Source organism: Manis pentadactyla, chromosome 18, assembly GCF_030020395.1.
Source record: "Manis pentadactyla isolate mManPen7 chromosome 18, mManPen7.hap1, whole genome shotgun sequence".
Lineage (NCBI taxonomy): Eukaryota > Metazoa > Chordata > Mammalia > Pholidota > Manidae > Manis > Manis pentadactyla.
Window position 1 is genome coordinate 12,270,971 of NC_080036.1, and position 18,568 is coordinate 12,289,538.

Consider the following 18,568-nt stretch of genomic DNA (forward strand, 5'->3'; position numbering starts at 1 on the left):
TTTATGAATGTACCATCTCACAATCTCTAGAGATATATGCTTTTTATGGTATAATTTTTAATGTGGCAAGCACAGGCTTATTAACAGACCAATATATTTTTAGGCAACATGTACCATATAAATATGAGGCCAAAAGTATAGAAATTTAAGCTTATCCTTAATAATGTTTCAGTATTTTATATTATATTTTATATTGTTTAGAAATTATTTAGATACAGGTATCTATGACTTAACTTTGCATAACTCCAAGTCTGCACTTTATCAAAAATAGTTTGGAAACTATTTTTGGGCAGACATTACAAGACATAATTATTGTTGAAATAAAGTTTGTCCTAATAATGACTCAATTTTATTAAAATTAAATTTATCATTTGTATTGTAGGGGCCGGCCTACGGCCGAGGCTGAGTCCCACTATGGCTGAACACTGCCCTTCCACTCTAGTTGACCAATGCCCTAAGGTGGCGCACGCTTCCTGGGCGCCACCCTGCCTGGTTAGGTGGCATTAGCATAAGGAAGTTGCTCCTATAGGCTTGATCACCATAGGCCAGCTTCCTTTATATAAGGCATAAGCAGGAAAGAAGCACTCACTCTCTTTCCCACTCTCTCAATCTCTGTCTCCCTCTCTCCCCTCATTCTTCTTCTCATTCGCTCCCCCCGGCTGTTGCTTCTTCTCACTCACCTTCTCCCGGCCTTCCGAGCAACAATAAAGAACTGAAGTGAACCAGGTCTGTGTACGTATCGCTGTCGTCACCGCAACAAGGGGCGAACGCGGTATCTGGTGCCGAAACCCGGGAATTTTTTCTCCAACCACCCAGAGGAGAAACTAGTGGACGCAGACGCCATAGAGCTTCTTACCCTGAAGCAGTACCTGTGGACCCCGTTCGGAAGGATTGCTCGGGAAGGCGCCTCAGATGAGAAGGGTGAGTGGACCAACGAGCAAAGCAAATGTAGGAGTAGGAAAGGAGATAGCAAGCGGCTGTGGTGGGGATTTCTGTTTTGTCTGTCCGTCATAGTGTTCTTTGTTGTACTGTTTTGTTTTGTCAAAAATGTTATGAAAAGTTAGGGCGCCAGTGAAAGTTCACGGGAAAGCGACGAAGCCAGGAAAGTTCGCGGGAAAGCGACGAAGCAAGGAAAGTTCGCGGTATAGCGACGAATGCAGGTTAGCGATAAGAGTTCCCTTTACCCATAAACTTAGAAGTAGCCTTTTATCCTTTAATCGCTAACATGGGATCTGAAGAGTCTCGAATTAGAGTAGAAGAGCCTTTGAGAGCACTCCTGAGGGCCAACGGAACCTCATTAAAAACAAAAACCGCAAGGGCTTTCCTCCACACGGTGGAGAAGCATGCTCCGTGGTTCCTAGATGCAGGAAGAATCACTACCCCCGTGTGGGGAAAGTTAGGCGAGGATCTGCGCAGCGCAGATCGCAGGGAGCCGCTCCCGGCTGGGACGCTCCCCATATGGGGGCTGGTTAAGAGCTGCCTAAAGGAGAATAAACCTAGTTGTAGAGAGGCCATAAGGGAGGGAGAGGAGATTCTTGAGGAAGTGAAAGAGGAAAGAGCCTCTGCGAGAGCATCTGAAAGTGGATCTACACAGGGGGGGTCCTCTGATGAGGAAGAGGACCAAGAATTATCAGGAGAAGAGTTAGAGGCTAGGGCTGCTCAGAGAGGACATCGGCCCACATTGTGCTCCTCACTGAGCCGACTGAGAATAAGCAGAGAGGAAGGAGAGACTAGCTCAGCCCCTCTTCCCAATAAGAGCAGTAAGGTAGAAGAGATTGTGCCAACCGCCCCAGATTATCCATCTTGCTCTCCAACCTATAGAGCAGAGCCACCCCTTTACCAGAGTTACTCATATTGTGGTGGCCAGGGGTGCCAAGAACAATTGGGCAAGAATAGATGGAGGGAATGGCTAACCATGGAGGGGAATGCAGTCTTCCCAGTAATAGAAGATCCAAACACCCAGCAAAGATACCATCAAGCCCTAGATTTTAAGCTTGTTAAAAGCCTAAAGGAAGCTGCCACCACCTATGGAGTGCAAGCAGCGTTCACTGTGGCCATAGTGGAGTCATTAGCCACTCAGAATCTAACACCAGATGATTGGGCTAATGTAGCCAGAGCATGCCTTACTGGAGGTCAGTACCTGCTATTCAAAACTGCGTGGGCAGAGCTTTCTCAAGACACTGCCCGGAGCAACGCTGCCGCAGGGAACAATCAGTGGAACCTGGAGATGCTAATGGGCACAGGACCTTACCTAGGACAGCATAATCAGATAAATTACCCTCCTGCTGTGTATATGCAAATAGCTACAGCAGCTGTCAAGGCCTGGAAAACACTCCAGGGCATTGGTGATTTACAGGGTCAATTATCTAAAGTACTCCAAGGACCAAATGAGCCTTATGCAGACTTCTTGGCAAGGTTGATGCAAACTGCAGGCCGTATATTTGGAGATGTTGACACAGCAATGCCCCTAGTAAAACAGTTGGCCTATGAGCAAGCAAATAAATGGTGTAAAGAGGCTATCAGACCTTGGAAAAATAAAGATTTAAATGTGTACCTCAAAGTTTGCAGGGACATCAATGACACTGTAGTGCAAGGACAGGTAATGGCTGCAGCCATAACTCAGGGACTGCAAAATGCGCGCAGCAGGGCTACCCCTCCCAGGGCATGCTTCTATTGCAAGCAGATGGGTCATTTAAAGCGAGATTGCCCGAAATTAGGCGGAGGAGGAGCCAGTGTAACCAACATCCAACCACAACCGAGATTATGTCCCAGATGTAGAAAAGGAAACCATTGGGCAAGAGAGTGCAGATCAGTAGTAGATGTGGAGGGACGCCCACTACCCCCGCAACAGGCAAAAAACGGGAGGCTGGGCCCCCCACCTCAGGGCCCTCAAATGTATGGGGTGATCCAACAAATTCCCAGGACACATTTTCATCTGACAGATCAAGGATCCAGCTTGGAGTTGAAGAACCAAGGAGAGCCACCTCAGGGAGCGCAGGAGTGGACATCCGTGCCACCACCAGACTCGTACTGACTCCCGAGATGGGAGTCCAGTTAGTAGAGTCAGACTTTAAAGGACCATTGCCTAAAGAGACAGTGGGACTTCTATTGGGCCGGAGTTCCACAACTAAAGCAGGATTAATAGTACACCCAGGAGTTATTGACCCAGATTATGAGGGAGTAGTAAAGATTATGGTCTCCTCCCCAAGAGGCGTTACAGCCATTAATTCTGGAGACCGCATTGCTCAAATTCTTATGCTTCCTAGTAAGCATAGACAATATGGGAATAACAACATGAAAAGAGGTCAATCAGGATTTGGATCATCTGGGGCCCCTCTGACCTGTCTCACATTAGAGCTGGGAGACAGGCCTATGCTTGTCCTAAAGATTAGAGATAGGAACTTCTTAGGACTATTAGACACAGGAGCAGATCGCAGCATTATAAGGGAAGATGAGTGGCCAAAAGATTGGCCTTTAAACCGAGCTGCTCAGACTTTAAGAGGGCTAGGCATAGCCCAAGCCCCATTATGTAGTGCTGCCACACTCCCCTGGAAGGACCCGGAGGGACATGAGGGAGTAATTCAACCTTATGTGCTGAACATACCGGTGTCTCTCTGGGGAAGAGACATACTAACCCAGATGAATCTTAAACTAACAACAGAAACCTTCTATAGTAATCAGGCAAAGTCCATTATGAGGAAGCAGGGCTATACAGGAGCCGGAGGCATAGGAAAAAACCTGACTGGCAGAGAGACACCTATCCCACTTTCAGGAGTGGTACCCAGTAGGGTTGGAGGCCCAGGACTGGGTTTTCCCTCGGGGCCATTGAGGGAAGACAGCAATTAAAAATACAATGGCGATCAGAGGAGCCCGTGTGGGTTCCTCAGTGGCCCCTTACCAGAGAGAAAAAAGAAGCAGCCCACACATTAGTGCAAGAGCAAATTGCCGCAGGGCATCTTCAAAGTTCTACTTCCCCATGGAATACACCCATATTTGTCATAAGAAAGAAGTCAGGAAAATGGAGATTGCTGCATGATTTAAGAGCTGTAAATAATCAGATGATTCTCATGGGATCAGTGCAATTAGGTTTACCATTGCCTATGGCCCTGCCAAAAGATTGGAAATCAATTGTAATAGATATCAAAGATTGTTTCTTTTCCATCCCTCTTCATTCTGAGGACTGTAAAAAGTTTGCCTTCACTGTACCAGCCATCAACCACGATTGCCCAGATGAGCGGTATGAGTGGAAAGTGTTGCCACAAGGCATGGCAAATAGCCCTACTATGTGCCAGTTGTATGTGCATGAGGCCCTGGCAGAAGTTATAAAAAAGTTCCCTGATGTAATTATCTATCATTATATGGATGATATTCTCTTATGTCATGAAAAGAATAGTAAAGTAGAAGAAGCCCTCTGCTTCCTGCAAGCACACTTTAAGATATGGGGCCTGGAACCAGCACCAGAGAAAATACAGGCAACTTGCACCAAACAGTATTTAGGAATTAAATTGGAAGATACTATTGCTAGGCCATTAAAAATAACCATAAGAACAGATCAATTAAAAACCCTTAATGATTTTCAAAAACTACTTGGAGATATAAATTGGGTAAGGCCATTCCTAAAGCTTACAGATGAAGAGCTCAGTCCATTATATGAGACACTGAAGGGCGATTCTGATTTATCATCTCCGCGCTCTCTCAGTAAGCAAGCCAAGGAAGCCTTGAGCCTAGTCCAATCCCGCTTGCAGCTTGCCCAGGTAGACAGAATAGACTATGGCAAATTGCTATTCCTTATAGTGATACCCAGTAATAATAGCCCAACAGGGGTACTTTGGCAGGAAGGGCCAATTCTCTGGGTATATCTGGCCCACTCTCCAGGAAAAACATTAAGATGGTATCCTCAGAGTATAGCTGATTTGATCATCAAGGGAATCAGAACAGCTATAAAAACATTTGGGATTCCCCCAAACATAATAATAACGCCTTATACTGCTGAGCAGATTGAATGTCTTACTGCATGCTGTGATGCATGGGCTGTTGCTTACACCATCACCAATGCTTCCTTTGACAACCACTACCCAAAACATCCTTGGCTACAGTTCTGCCTCTCTAATCCCGTCATCTTTCCTAAAAACACAAGATGTAATCCCATACCCAAAGCCAAGGTGGTGTTCACTGATGGGTCAAAGAATGGCATTGGGACTGTGGTCACTGGTGACCAATCTTGGACATTCAGTTTTCCAACCACTTCAGCCCAACAAACAGAGCTGTTGGCTGTAGCACAAGCCTTTACGCTTTTCTCACAGGAACCTTTTAACCTTTTAGCAGATAGTCAGTATGTAGTGAATGCTGTGTCCATCTTAGAGAATGTAAGTTATATTAGCCAGTCTTCCCCCGTTGCCAACATTTTTAGAAAGCTACAACAACTAATATGGACTCGATCAGAACCTTTCTTTATTGGACATGTAAGAGCCCACACTTCCCTCCCAGGACCCATTGCTGAGGGAAACAGACGTGCCGATGCCCTGACCCGTGAGTTTAACATCTTAGCTCTATTTGACCCTGTAGAACAAGCTGCTCAATTTCACAAACAATTCCATGTCAATGCACATACCCTTCGCCTAAAATATAATATTACTAGAGACCAAGCAAGAGCCATAGTAGTCAGTTGCAAATGGTGTGTCACACTCCTACCCTCCATCTCAGAAGGAGTTAATCCAAAGGGGCTACTCCCCAATCACATTTGGCAAATGGATGTTACCCATATTCCAGAATTCGGTAAGATGAAATATGTCCATGTGTCTGTAGACACCTGCTCAGGCATCATTTTTGCCTCTTGCCATACAGGAGAAAAATCTAGAGATGTCATATCTCACTGCCTCCAGGCATTTTCGGCCTGGGGAAAGCCCAAACATTTAAAAACTGACAATGGGCCAGCATATACATCCCAATCGCTCCTCAGCTTTTTAAAAACAATGGATATCACCCACACCACGGGCATTCCCTATAACCCTCAAGGGCAAGGCGGTGGTAGAGCGCGCCAACCTGACCCTTAAAAATGTTCTCTATAAACAAAAAGGGGGAATAGGGGCAGACTTCAGATCCCCCAGAGACAAACTTAACATCATATTGTTCATTTTAAATTTTTTGACATTGGACAAAGATGGCCACAGTGCAGCAGAGCGGCATAATCGCCGTTCCAGGCCTAAAGACATGCCCGCAGTTATGTGGAAGGATGTATTGGAAGGATCATGGAAAGGCCCGGATCCAGTGTTAATCTGGAGCCGAGGCTCTGTTTGTGTTTTCCCACAGGACCGAAACAATCCCATCTGGGTGCCTGAACGCCTGACACGGAGAGTGGCAAGACCAGAACCGGAAGTGCGAGATGCCGATGCCACTGATGCTCATCCTGCTACTGATTCTTCAGCAGGCGATAGCGGAACACAGAGAACTATGGGGTCTGGTGAAGGCTTGGCCTATTCCACTCCCGGTGACTGAAACTGCACATACCTTTCCTGCCTTTTTCTCTACCTATAGTACACTTAATCTCCCATATCTGCCTTTTGACAGCTCTATGTGTTACTGGCATTCCTTTCATAACCTCTCTAAAGCTGCCAATCTGTCGAGGAAATTAGGCAAGATGTTATCCACCAATTGGTCCAGTGAGTTTGATGTGCTCACCACTCAGCTATGGCTAGAAATATTGAATGTTAGTCCCCAAAAGTTAGAGGCGCTGTCTGTAGCTCAGTTTGCTGAAGCCGTGCTAAATGCCACCAAAGCCTGGTCAGGCATGGGTGTTCTGTTCCATGCAATGGCAACATCGGAAAGTGCGGGCGATGGCTCTGGTGCAGGCCATGGCAGCTATAGAAGAAGGCATCTCCCCTAGGGTGTAGCACAATATGTTGGACCAGTAGTCAAAGACGGGTAAGATCAGGAGGTACGCATACCAACCTAAGACAGGGCGCAGACCTTAGCTGTCTGTTGCCTTATGACGGGTAAGGATGCTGCACCTCCCTGACAACCTAAGACAGGCATGGTCCCCGAGCCTCATTGTGCTAAAAAACAAAAAAGGGGGAGATGTAGGGGCCGGCCTACGGCCGAGGCTGAGTCCCACTATGGCTGAACACCGCCCTTCCACTCTAGTTGACCAATGCCCTAAGGTGGCGCACGCTTCCTGGGCGCCACCCTGCCTGGTTAGGTGGCATTAGCATAAGGAAGTTGCTCCTATAGGCTTGATCACCATAGGCCAGCTTCCTTTATATAAGGCATAAGCAGGAAAGAAGCACTCACTCTCTTTCCCACTCTCTCAATCTCTGTCTCCCTCTCTCCCCTCATTCTTCTTCTCATTCGCTCCCCCCGGCTGTTGCTTCTTCTCACTCACCTTCTCCCGGCCTTCCGAGCAACAATAAAGAACTGAAGTGAACCAGGTCTGTGTACGTATCGCTGTCGTCACCGCAACAAGGGGCGAACGCGGTATGTATAATCTTAAACATGTAGCATACATATTATTAATTCATTTGATTAGTAAATAAAGCAAAGTAGAATAGAAATGAATGCTTGTATTATATTTAATGTTGACAACTCTGAGGACATACTTGTGTTATTAAATCAACAATATCAAAGTAGCCTTATTTAACAAAGATTTACCCAACCCATGTAAATTTGAAAAATATTTGAGTTGGTTCCTACATTTCTGGGAATTTAGGAAGATAATTTATGTGAGTGCTTATTTATCTATTTATCTATAAGCCAATTAGGATAGAACTCCTTTAAGGGATTTACAGATTAATTAGGCAATACTATCAAGAGGTTGTGAACACACACACAATTATATATATATATATATATACACAAACACACACACATAAGTACATACACATGTATATGGGTGTACACACACGCATGCACACACACACGTACACACAATGAATATTGTTCAGCCATAAAAAAGGAAATTCTGCTTCTGACAAACAGAATGGACCTTATAGGAATTCTGCTAACTGAAACAAGAGAAAGACAAATACTGTACATATCACTTATATGTGTAATCTAAAAAAAAAAAAAGGCAAACTCAGACAGGATAGATTGGGGATTGCCAGAGTTGAAGGGTGGGGAGGGGCAAAAAGGTGGTCAATGAGTAGAAACCTCCAGTTACAAAATAAATACGGGAATAAAGAGTTACAAACTTCCAGTTATAAAGTCATGGGGATGAAAAGTACAGCATAGGGAATTAATATTGTAACGACTTTTTGTGGTGACAGATGGTAACTTCACTTACTGAGGTGAGCATTTTGTAATTATAAAATTGTCAAATCACTATGTTGTACATGTGAACTAATAAATGTGCATCAACTATACTTAAATAAAAATGAGAAAAATAAGCCATTGGGATATAATGTACAACACTGTACTATTAATACGGTGCTATATATCTAAAAGTTGCTAAAAGAGTAAATATGAAAAGTCTGATCACAAGAAATAGATAACTATTTGTGGTGATGTTAAAGTATCATAGTAATCATTTCACACTAAATACATGTACCAAATCTTGCTGTATAACTAAAACTCAATGTTATATAACAATTACATCTTAATTTATAAAAGGAGCCAGAAAGAACAGTATTTTTTCATCCAGGGGTCAGGGAATGAAGCCTACTCAAAACAAGGAGCCCAAAAAGACTTCCATTCCAGCAGATCCCCTTACAAGGTCACCCAACCTAGTTTCAGAGATTGTGCACAGAATGATAGAAACAAAATCTGTCCTCACCATGCTTCAACAGACTGTCGGTCCGGAGCACTGGATCAGGGGTGTACTCACCACTAGATACCAAACCAAGCAAGACTGGAGATGAGACAAAATTCTCCATGCAGCTCAGAGGTCCGGTAGTCATGTCCTAGGGTCCAGGGATGGTTCCCATCTAGATCTAAGCTGTGTGGCCAGCTACCTGTTAAAAGACAAAGCCAGGCACTGGTAAAAGTAATCAGGGCAGATTTTAATCAGAAATGTACTATGGCAACGGGGAAGAGTTCAGTGTAAACTGAACTCAACCTTTTTTGCTCAGAGATGACTGGGAATTTTACAAGGAGAATTGGAGGGCTGTGAGTGGGGGCTTAGGAGAGTCAGCGAAATGAAAAACCACAAGAAACAGGGAGGAAGGGTTGGGCCATATGGAACCAAAGCCCTTAGCCACGTCGTCGGGCTCCCACCTTCCCACAGAGGCGGGGATGGGACCCTATCTTAAAGGAAAAATAAAACAATTTTTTAAAGCTTCTCACTCGTTAAAAGGAGGAGGGGATGCAGTTTGAGCACTTCAGAAACTACGATAATTTTTGTTCACGGGTGAGGCCCTAAGAGGGGGGCTCAGAGGGGAGGGGCTGGAGTTTCGTCATAAAGAATCTCTGTTGGAAGCGATGAGCCGAAAGAAAGGCAAGGGAGGAGGAGGAGGAAGGGAAACCGAACAGGAGCAGCGAAACAAAGCCGCGCCCTGCTGGGGTGTGTCTTCTTCATCCCTTCATCCCTGATACACACTCATAATTACCAATATTAGATGTAACTGTCGCCTCATCATCCCGCAGTAGGAAAGCGCTGTGCTGAGACAACCGAGACGATCACGAGGTTCGCGTGGGGAAATCCACGGGCCTCTGGCAACCCCGCGGCGGGCTCCCCGGGCCAGCGAGGAAACGCCGGGAAAAGGCCCCCCGCCGCCCCCGGCGCCCCCTGCGCCCCCTGCCGGCTCACCTGTCCGGACCGTCTCCGCGCGAGGCGGACCTTTGTGCGCAGCTGCTGCGAAGACTGCGCGCGGCCTCCCGCGTGCGGACGCCAGGTGGCGCAGTGAGCCGCCGCTCGGGATCGCACGTCTGTGGATCTCGTGCACGTGCAAAGTGACTGAGGGGCGGGGACCTGCACCCCGGCTGGGAGGAGGGCGTGAGGAAGCGGGGAGGTGAACAAGAGCACTCCGGGGCCCTGCGGGTCCGCGAGCCCGGGAACCCTCTCTGCCTCCATGACCTGCCCGGTGCACACCGACCATCCTCACTTGTGCTGCCTTCCTGACAGGCGGACCTCATGCGCCGGGCGTCACGTTTCAAGGAACAACGCTGACACGTTCAAAATTCCCCAACGCCACACGCATTCCTCCGTGGGCTGCCCCTGCACCCCTTCCTGACTCCCTCTCCCTCTCTCCCCCGTGCTCTGCCCTTTGTGTTCTGCCCCTTGTGCTCCTGACAACCTCACGGGTCACTGTTCCCAGCGGTCCTTCAGATGCGTTGGCCTCTTCACATGGCCCTGCTGTGGCAGGGACACACTCCTTCCTCTTGTCTCCCGCCTCCCCAGCTTGCCTCACTCCCTGCTCCCCGTGCTGGAGCACTTCCTGATATGCTCCTCCAAGAAGCTTCCTGGTGCACCCCGTTCCAGGTCTGATTGCTGTGTCTGAGTGCCCAGGCGCAGCTCTCCATCCACAGTTTAGTTTTCTGGTAAGATTTTTGAATCCTCACTGCACTGAAATCTCAAGAGAATATGGAAACTTCATCTGTATTAATCCCTTCGGAGCCTCCTCGCCTGTAGTGAACAGAGTGACAGAGAAGATTCTCCTTTTATTGAAGTTCATATAATAAGGCTATTTCAAGCTCACATCCCTCACCTCCAGTCTTGTTATCTTCCCTATGATCCCCCAATTTCTGCAAATAGGAACAGGATTTGAATCTGAACAGGTCCCTGAGGTACTCAGCACTAACTCTTGGCTGAGCCCACTCCTCAAACCACCGCTCTGTTAATAAATCGCCATGATACACGTTTCTTCTCACCTCACCTCTTCCGCACTCATTCTTTCCATCTGGGTAGGGTCTCTCCCCTGTGGATCCATGTTATCTATGAAGTCTCCAAGAGTGAGACGGACTATTAGTGCTCCTTTTACAAACAATTTCAACATCAATTTTTAGTTTCATCAATTTTAGTGTGCACATTTTCTTACATTTTCCATCCTCCAGGAAAAAAAAAAACTTTGTATAATTAACGGCATTTCAGAGAACACATTGTCATTGCATATACACACATAAACTTGGTCTGAAAACCTACCATTGACATTTTCTGTTGAGATCCCCAGCGTAAAATTTTGCAGAACTGGTATTAGCATCATGTAGGGAAGTCTCAGGACAACAAAGGAATGATTTTTTATTGATAAATGCAACATCAACATCTGTTGTAACGGCACACAGGGAGATGTTACGTGGGACTCTATGGACATCAGTGACTCAGAATCTAAACTTAATTCTGATGACTTGGATGCAGCCTGTGAAGATATTTATGGGAAACTGATTAGTTTCACTTTTATGTATATAAGCTATTTATAATTTTCAAAAAGTACTTTCATTAAGGATTATGAATTTTATTTAAGGATCATGAACATCATATTATAATGCAAGTAGGCACTTTCTCATTAAGGCATATATTACATTGACAATGATTATTTGATTTGATAACAGGTGGCAAATCTTATCCATTTACACTCAAAGGGAAACAGTGCAAATTCTAAATCTGACATTCCTACTTGTATTATAACTGCCAGGATTTTGTCTGTCTGTCTTCTTTTGTGCATTTTGTTTATTCCTTCATCTAAATAATAAAAGCCCAAAGCCTGGAGTAAAAAATCTTTCAGTCAAGAGTTGCACAAAGAATGAATCAGAAAAGTGTTGTGAAATGAATTTTTAAAAGATGGAAAATTTTTAAGAGCTTGGTGATCAAGATGATCATACAGTTTGAATTGATAGATTATTGTGTCTGAGTTACCACATCAGCTCAATCCATATTTTTAAAAATCCTTATCTAATCATTCAAATAATTACATATTTGATTTCAAAATTGGTCCTGAATATCCTGTAGGAAATGGTGGTAAACGTACAATTAAAAAAAAGAAAAATTACCTGTACTTTATTCGAAATACATGTTCAGTGTCTCCCATTTTTCCAGGTACTTGTGCACAGTTGTGTAAATCCTCTTCTCTTGGTGTTCACAGTCTCTCAGAGAAGGTGCCTTTCAGAGATAAGTCAAACAGATAATGACAAATATTGCATGGTATCACTTGAATGTGGAATCCAAAAAATTTAAGTCATAGAAAAAGAATAAAATGGTGGTTACCAGGAGCTGAGGGTTGGGTATATTGGAGAGATGTTGGTTCAAGGTCCTTACATTCAGTAAAAAGGTAAGTTCTGAGGATGTAATGCACAACATAGTAATTATAGTTAGCAACACTTTATTATATACTTAAAAGTTGCTAAAGCACTAGATCTTAAATGCTCTCACACAGAAAATAAATTATAATCATTTGATGTGATAGAGGTGTTAGCTAATACTATATTGGTAATCACATTGTGATATATAAGTGTATCAAATCAACACACTGTATGCCTTAAACTTACATAATGTTATATTTCAATTAATGTCAATAAAATTTAAGATTCATTTTGAATTCCCTTCCCAAAATATAAACAATTTATACATAAGCTTGCAAGAGATGCTCTTGTGCCTGTTAATGCCACAGTGAGATCAGCTACCAAGCTGCAGTTACATCCTCTGGGTTTCCTGGCACCAACCAGAACTGCCAGCAGACCTGCAGGAGTTTTCATAATTTTTCATATTTGCCCTCTTCCAATTTAACTAATCATGCACCCTGAGTTCTGTAGACCATTTTTACTACCCAGGACATCCCTCCTCCCAAGGGAATGGAGCATAGACTTCTAATAGGAATAGATTTTCTTGATTCAATGTCATAGGAGGCAACATTGTTTTGCTACCAGCATCTTGAATCCTTGTCCTTGAAAAGCCCAGGTACTTAATTTTGTTCATAGAGGATTCTGGCCTCCCAGTAAGCACCATATGGGGACATTCTCATCTGATTTTAGAATCTACCAAAAGACATTCCTGCCTGTGGTTTAATGCCAGTCCAGACTGGAAATGTTATAATATGTGGCTGACACTCAGGGCCAGAGCCAAAGATAGAGCCAATTTATGACCTCAGTGTGTGCCCATGGAATGCATTGCTGGGAGATTATACAGGCAGACAGAGAAATAACTTTTAAAAGGCCAATGACCATTACAAGTGGTTTGGGATGACAGTGATATTTAATGCTTAAGTGAGTTTGATGGTCTTAGATTGTTTCATTTCATATCTCAGTCCTGCCACTTTGCAAAATGTCCCAATCAAGATACATAGCCCCATTTCTCACTTTATTCATCTCTAACATAGGAAAATGAAGGTTCTATTGGGATTTTTGATGATGAAAAAAATAAAAACATGTGAGAAATAACTAACATCATTCCTAATATTGATTGAGCTCATTTTAAATGTCCAGCCCTCTTTAAAGTCATTCTCATAAACAATCAGGGCACAGCTAATGTGTGCCATGGCTTTGAGTGAACACCAAGTGTGTGCTTCCTGAAGGAAATGTAAACCCAGAGGTGGAAGACACCATTCAATTGACAGAAATGAAAGTGGAGCAGGGAAAATTCTTCCCTGGGCAAGTGCCCCACATGTCTGCTATCATTGATAGGAATTTGTTGGAATCCCAATTCTGTTCCTTCCAAGCATGCTTCAAAATTAGAAGAAGAGGAGAAAAGTTACATATACAGCATGCAGAAATAGAGATCAGATGGATACTGATCCCATGAGGACATTGTTGAGTTTCCTGAGAGCCCTGGCCTGCTTGCTTTAGGATTTCACCATGCATATGAAAAATAAGCTCATTGCTTCAGTATGCAACTGTAGTAAGCTATTGTTTTCTACCTTGATACTTAAAATATGGTCATGCTATACATGAGAAACACTCTAAAAGCAATAATCTACAATAAGCAGCCTCAAAGTCCTTCCCCAACATTTCCTTTCTCTCAGCCTCTGCTATCTTCTCTGGTTACTTGTCGCTCCGTGGTTTAGGTTGGGGACTAACCCAGTGCTGCAGAGAGGTCAGAGAGGTTCAGGGAGGAAAACAGAGTAATAAAATAGCTAATAAAAGCCAAATGGTTAAATTATTCAAAAATTATAATTGAAATAAATGAAAATGAAAGAATTACAAATATGAAAATGTTTCTGAATCTATTTAGAAAAATGAGTTGAAGATGATCATGCCATCTTATGATGTGAGATATATAAAGCAGTTTGGCAATGTCTACAAATATTTTAAAGGAGCATCTTCTGACCTCACGAATCTTCCCTACAAAAATGTATATTTGGATTTAGTTATGTGTCTAGGAATATATGTTTCAACATTGTTCCTAATAGCAAAAAAAATCTAACAGTAATTAAAACAGACAAGAAAACTAAATATTGAAACACCAAGGAAAAGTAGTAAACTGGAAAAATCACTGTGGCCATCAATATAATGAAATACTGTGGAAACTTTTAAGAGAGAAAAATTTCAAAGAATCCTAAAGCTGTCTATATCAAATAATTAGAGGCTACAGAACCTCATGGAATGTGTATCCCAACACAGTGGTGAGGAAACTGGTCTCTGCAGAAGAAGGATGGGCTTAGCATCATGACTTTTGCACCTCTTGCTTCTGTAAGTTTGCACCCAATTCTTGTTGCTATGTGAATAGATCTTAAATGTTCTTACAACAAAAAAGAAATGGTGATTATGGGATGTGATTAAGGTATTAGGTTACAAACTTCAAATTATAATACAAATCACAGGAATGGAAGTACATCATAGAGAACATAACCAATAATATTGCAGTATCTTGGAATAGTACCGGGATAACTAAAGTTATTTATTAGTAGTATCTATAATTATCAAATCATTATATTGTATATCAACTATATCTCAATAAAGATATTAGCTAACACTATGGCGGTAATCATTTTGAAATATGTATGTCAGATTAACATATTGTACATCTTAAAATAATGTAGTGTTAGATGTCAATTATATCTCAATAAAGCTGGAAGAAATTTAATTAATTAAAATATACATGCTTACTAAAATATTATATGTAGACAACCATCCAAACTTTAGATGGTAATTTTCTTCCCTTTTATTCAAATTTTATATAATATGTTTACAACCTTGAAATAATTTATAGTTAAAATCTCAATCCACTATGACTGAATTTAAAAAAAAGTATTTTTGTTGCAAAAATTAAGTTAGAAATGATGGTCCTGGGAAAAGCAAAGAAACAACTTCTGTATTTAACAATCATTCATTCCATTCCACAAGAATATAAAAATTCAATTACCAGGACACTAATAACTGGAAAGACAATATGTAAAGGATATGAAGAGGTAGCTAGAATATGAATTTGGTGGGACATTCCTGGTCCAACTCTTAGAGATTCCCAGGGAGGCGTCAGTGGATGAGGATGAGTGGACTGACAACTGAAAACCTGTGCCCACTCCTGACAGAAAGGAAGGTTTGGCTCTGTTCCTAATTCTCCTTTTCTGGCACAGAATCTGTCCTTAAAGATCAGGCTTTGTTTCAGCACCTTTTCAGACCCAAAGCTTGACAATTAGAGGCACAACATTTCTAAGACCAATACCTCCAATGAAATTGATGAACAGTTAATAAACTTGGAACTCATGAATATGGCATACAATGGTTTTTAAATCTAGATATAGTTTATATAATAGTTAAAATTTTTACAGTACTTCAAATATTTTCATGCTGAAGCAGTATGATTTTAATGGATTTTTGCCTCATTCTAGATATGTCCTTAATTAGCTCAGATTAATATAACAAAATACAGAGACTGGATGGCTGAAGCAACACATTTTTTTCTCACAGTTTGCCAGGCTGATATGTCCAAGATCAAGGTGCCAACAGATTCAGTTCTTGGTATCCTCATCCTGGCTTGTAGACAGCTGCCTTCTTACTGTGTGCTCAACTGACCTTTCTTCCCTGGGTGCACTTGGAGAATATAAATATAAAAATATAAAATATAAACATGAAATATAGATACACATACATATACATTCATATGTATATGTAGATCATTCCACTTGCTATAAGGGCATTAATATATGTAACATTATATATATATATGTATATATGTCCCTCTACTTCCTATGAAGGCATTAGATCCATTATGAGGGTCTCATCCTCAAGACCTAATCTAAATATAATCACTTCCCAAAATTCCCACTGCCAACCAAGTTCAACTACAATGGGGATAGTGTTTCAACATATGATTGGGGTGCACAAATATTCAATCCCTAACAATATACTATACTGTTACTTTTTATACCACATCCTTTCCATGGCAATGGAACTCACTTCTTTATTTATGAGAATGCCCACTTAACTGCTGAATCTGAGACAGCAGGTCTTCATTGGCACAGAACACCTGTGTATCCTTCACAGCATAGAGCAGATGCCATGTGGGTGGCTCAATATATCAGTTTGCAAAAGTGAATGAAGTGCTACATCAACCACCTTTCTTTATTCAAATTAGCCACATAAGTGCACAAAATCTGATTCAGTCTTTTGGTAGTTAAAATCCTTTAGTAGCATCCTGCTGTATAGAGAGAAAATTGAATATGAGTCCTGCCTACTGATTTATTCCCATCCTTTACTAATTCTACTCACAAATTCATGAATTTGGCACATGAATATGGCATATTATTTCTTTGCAATTCACCAATACATGGGATACATTTTCACCTTAGTTACGTGTGCCTCTGTGTGAGTGATCAAGGAATAATAAGGAAATCCCAATTCTATTGCCTATATGAACCTCCCGAATTCAGTGTTTAGTTCAAGCACATAATACTGTATTATTAGTTATAATCACTATGCTGTGCATTAGATCCCTGGAACTTGTTAATTTATAACTGGCAGTTTGTACCCTTTGACCAACATCTCCTTATATCCTCAACCCCCCAGTTCCTAGTAACTACCGCTCTACTCTCTGTTTCTATGTGTTCAGCTCTTTTAGGTTCCATATACAAGTGATTTTATACAGTATTTGTTTTTCTATGATTTTTTTTCACTTTGTATAATGCCTTCAAGGTCCAGCCAGCTTGTAGCAAATGGCAGGATATCCTTCTTGTAGCTGGATAATATCCCATTGTATAGATATATACCACATCTTCTTTATCCACCATTCATTCATCTTTATCTATCCCTTAACAGATATATGCTACATGATTAAAATAATATTAATTAATTCTAGTATCATCCAAAATGTTGTATATCCCAGGTACTGATTATAAGTATTTCATTGTTTTAATTAGTACTTTTGGTAAGTGTATGCACTGTGTAGTATGTTAAGAGTACAGAAAGGAAAGGGTGATCATTAGTTTCATGATGTACAAAGATTATACTGCCCTCTTGTGTATGGTTTTTTCCCTTTCTTAGTCCGCTCATCACAAATAAAAATATACTAGGTCAGGGAAAAAGCTACAACTCATATTAATGGAAGCTGTAGTTTGCTTCAGCCATGGTTAACTTTTTAGAGCTTCTCTGGGCCTCCTGGTTATTGGACTTAAATGAAGAAGAAATTAAACTTGCTGTCTGTCAAGCTGCCTTTTCCTGTTGACCATCTACATTGTTGATGAAACATTTCAGGGCTCAATTTAAAAGTGTCATTCTCATTCAAATAACAAAAGTGATACTCAGTATCATTATAATTGATAAATATTTGAAAATAGATTAAAACAGAATTCAAAGACATAAACACTAAAATGAATAAATTGGGTTTCACATGATGTTTTATTGGTATAAATATGATTTCGTGAATATAAATTAAATATTTTTTTACCAAAATCAAAAGGGGGAACAAGTTGCTTTCAGGGTTCCTTTTCCAGTTAAGATGGGGTAATCACACTCTGCCCTGTCTTTCTCACTGAATGTAGCTATAAAAGTTGGAAAAAAACGTGTGAATAGTTATTTGAAGACTCTGAAAGTAAGTGGTAACAGGCAAATGAAGGAAGAGCACTGGATTGTGAAGTATACTGAATTGGTAGTGAGCTTTCTTTTCTATTTCCCTCCTGTATCTCCTGACCTGAAATTAACACATACAGGAATCCAGAAGTGAGCGCTGTGGTGCAGACAGAGAGCTCCAGGCAAAGCCCTCTAGTTCTAGTCTGAGGATTGAAAAGGAACTCATAAAGCTCAGAGAGTGCAGACTTCTCTCACCTTCCCCCTCTTCTTTTCTCCAACCTCTCCCTCTCAGAGCCTCAGGCCACCCGGTTGTCATGGTGACAGAGGCAGCTAAGGGCGCTCACCGAACAAAAATTTAAGAGTAGGGGAATTTTCCTCCACTGGGTGGAGCTGCAGTTCCAAAAGAGTGGGGCCATCTCTTATTATTTTTATTTTTTCTCTGTCGTCTGACCACTTCACCCCAGATATGATTAAAATGATGGGCAGAGGAACAGAAGCCATTTAGAAGCAGAAAATACCTGTTGTGGAGAGGAGCTTGACAAAGGGACTTCTTGAAATAGTTTATGAATTTCACAGGTTCACCTACTTCCCTCCAAGGGCCTTGGACGGGCTCCCATCGCAATCTGCATACCAGACTGAAGTGCCTAGGCTGCAGACTGAACTCTGGGAGTGTTCAAGATAGTAATTATTTTTGAATAATGCTATTATC

At 42.0% G+C, this 18,568-nt stretch overlaps 1 long non-coding RNA gene across 1 annotated transcript in view; it reads right to left on the reverse strand.

Annotated features, from left to right (window-relative positions):
• The window catches only part of LOC118908801 (uncharacterized), a 163,560-nt gene extending 153,847 nt beyond the window's left edge, over positions 1-9,713 (reverse strand). Inside the window, exons 1-2 of the long non-coding RNA XR_008994641.1 lie at positions 9,537-9,713; positions 8,765-8,942 (exon numbers count right to left, since the gene is read on the reverse strand). This is a non-coding gene — a long non-coding RNA (uncharacterized LOC118908801). The remainder of the gene's footprint in view (positions 1-8,764; positions 8,943-9,536) is intronic.
• Between the last annotated feature and the right edge of the window lie 8,855 nt (positions 9,714-18,568).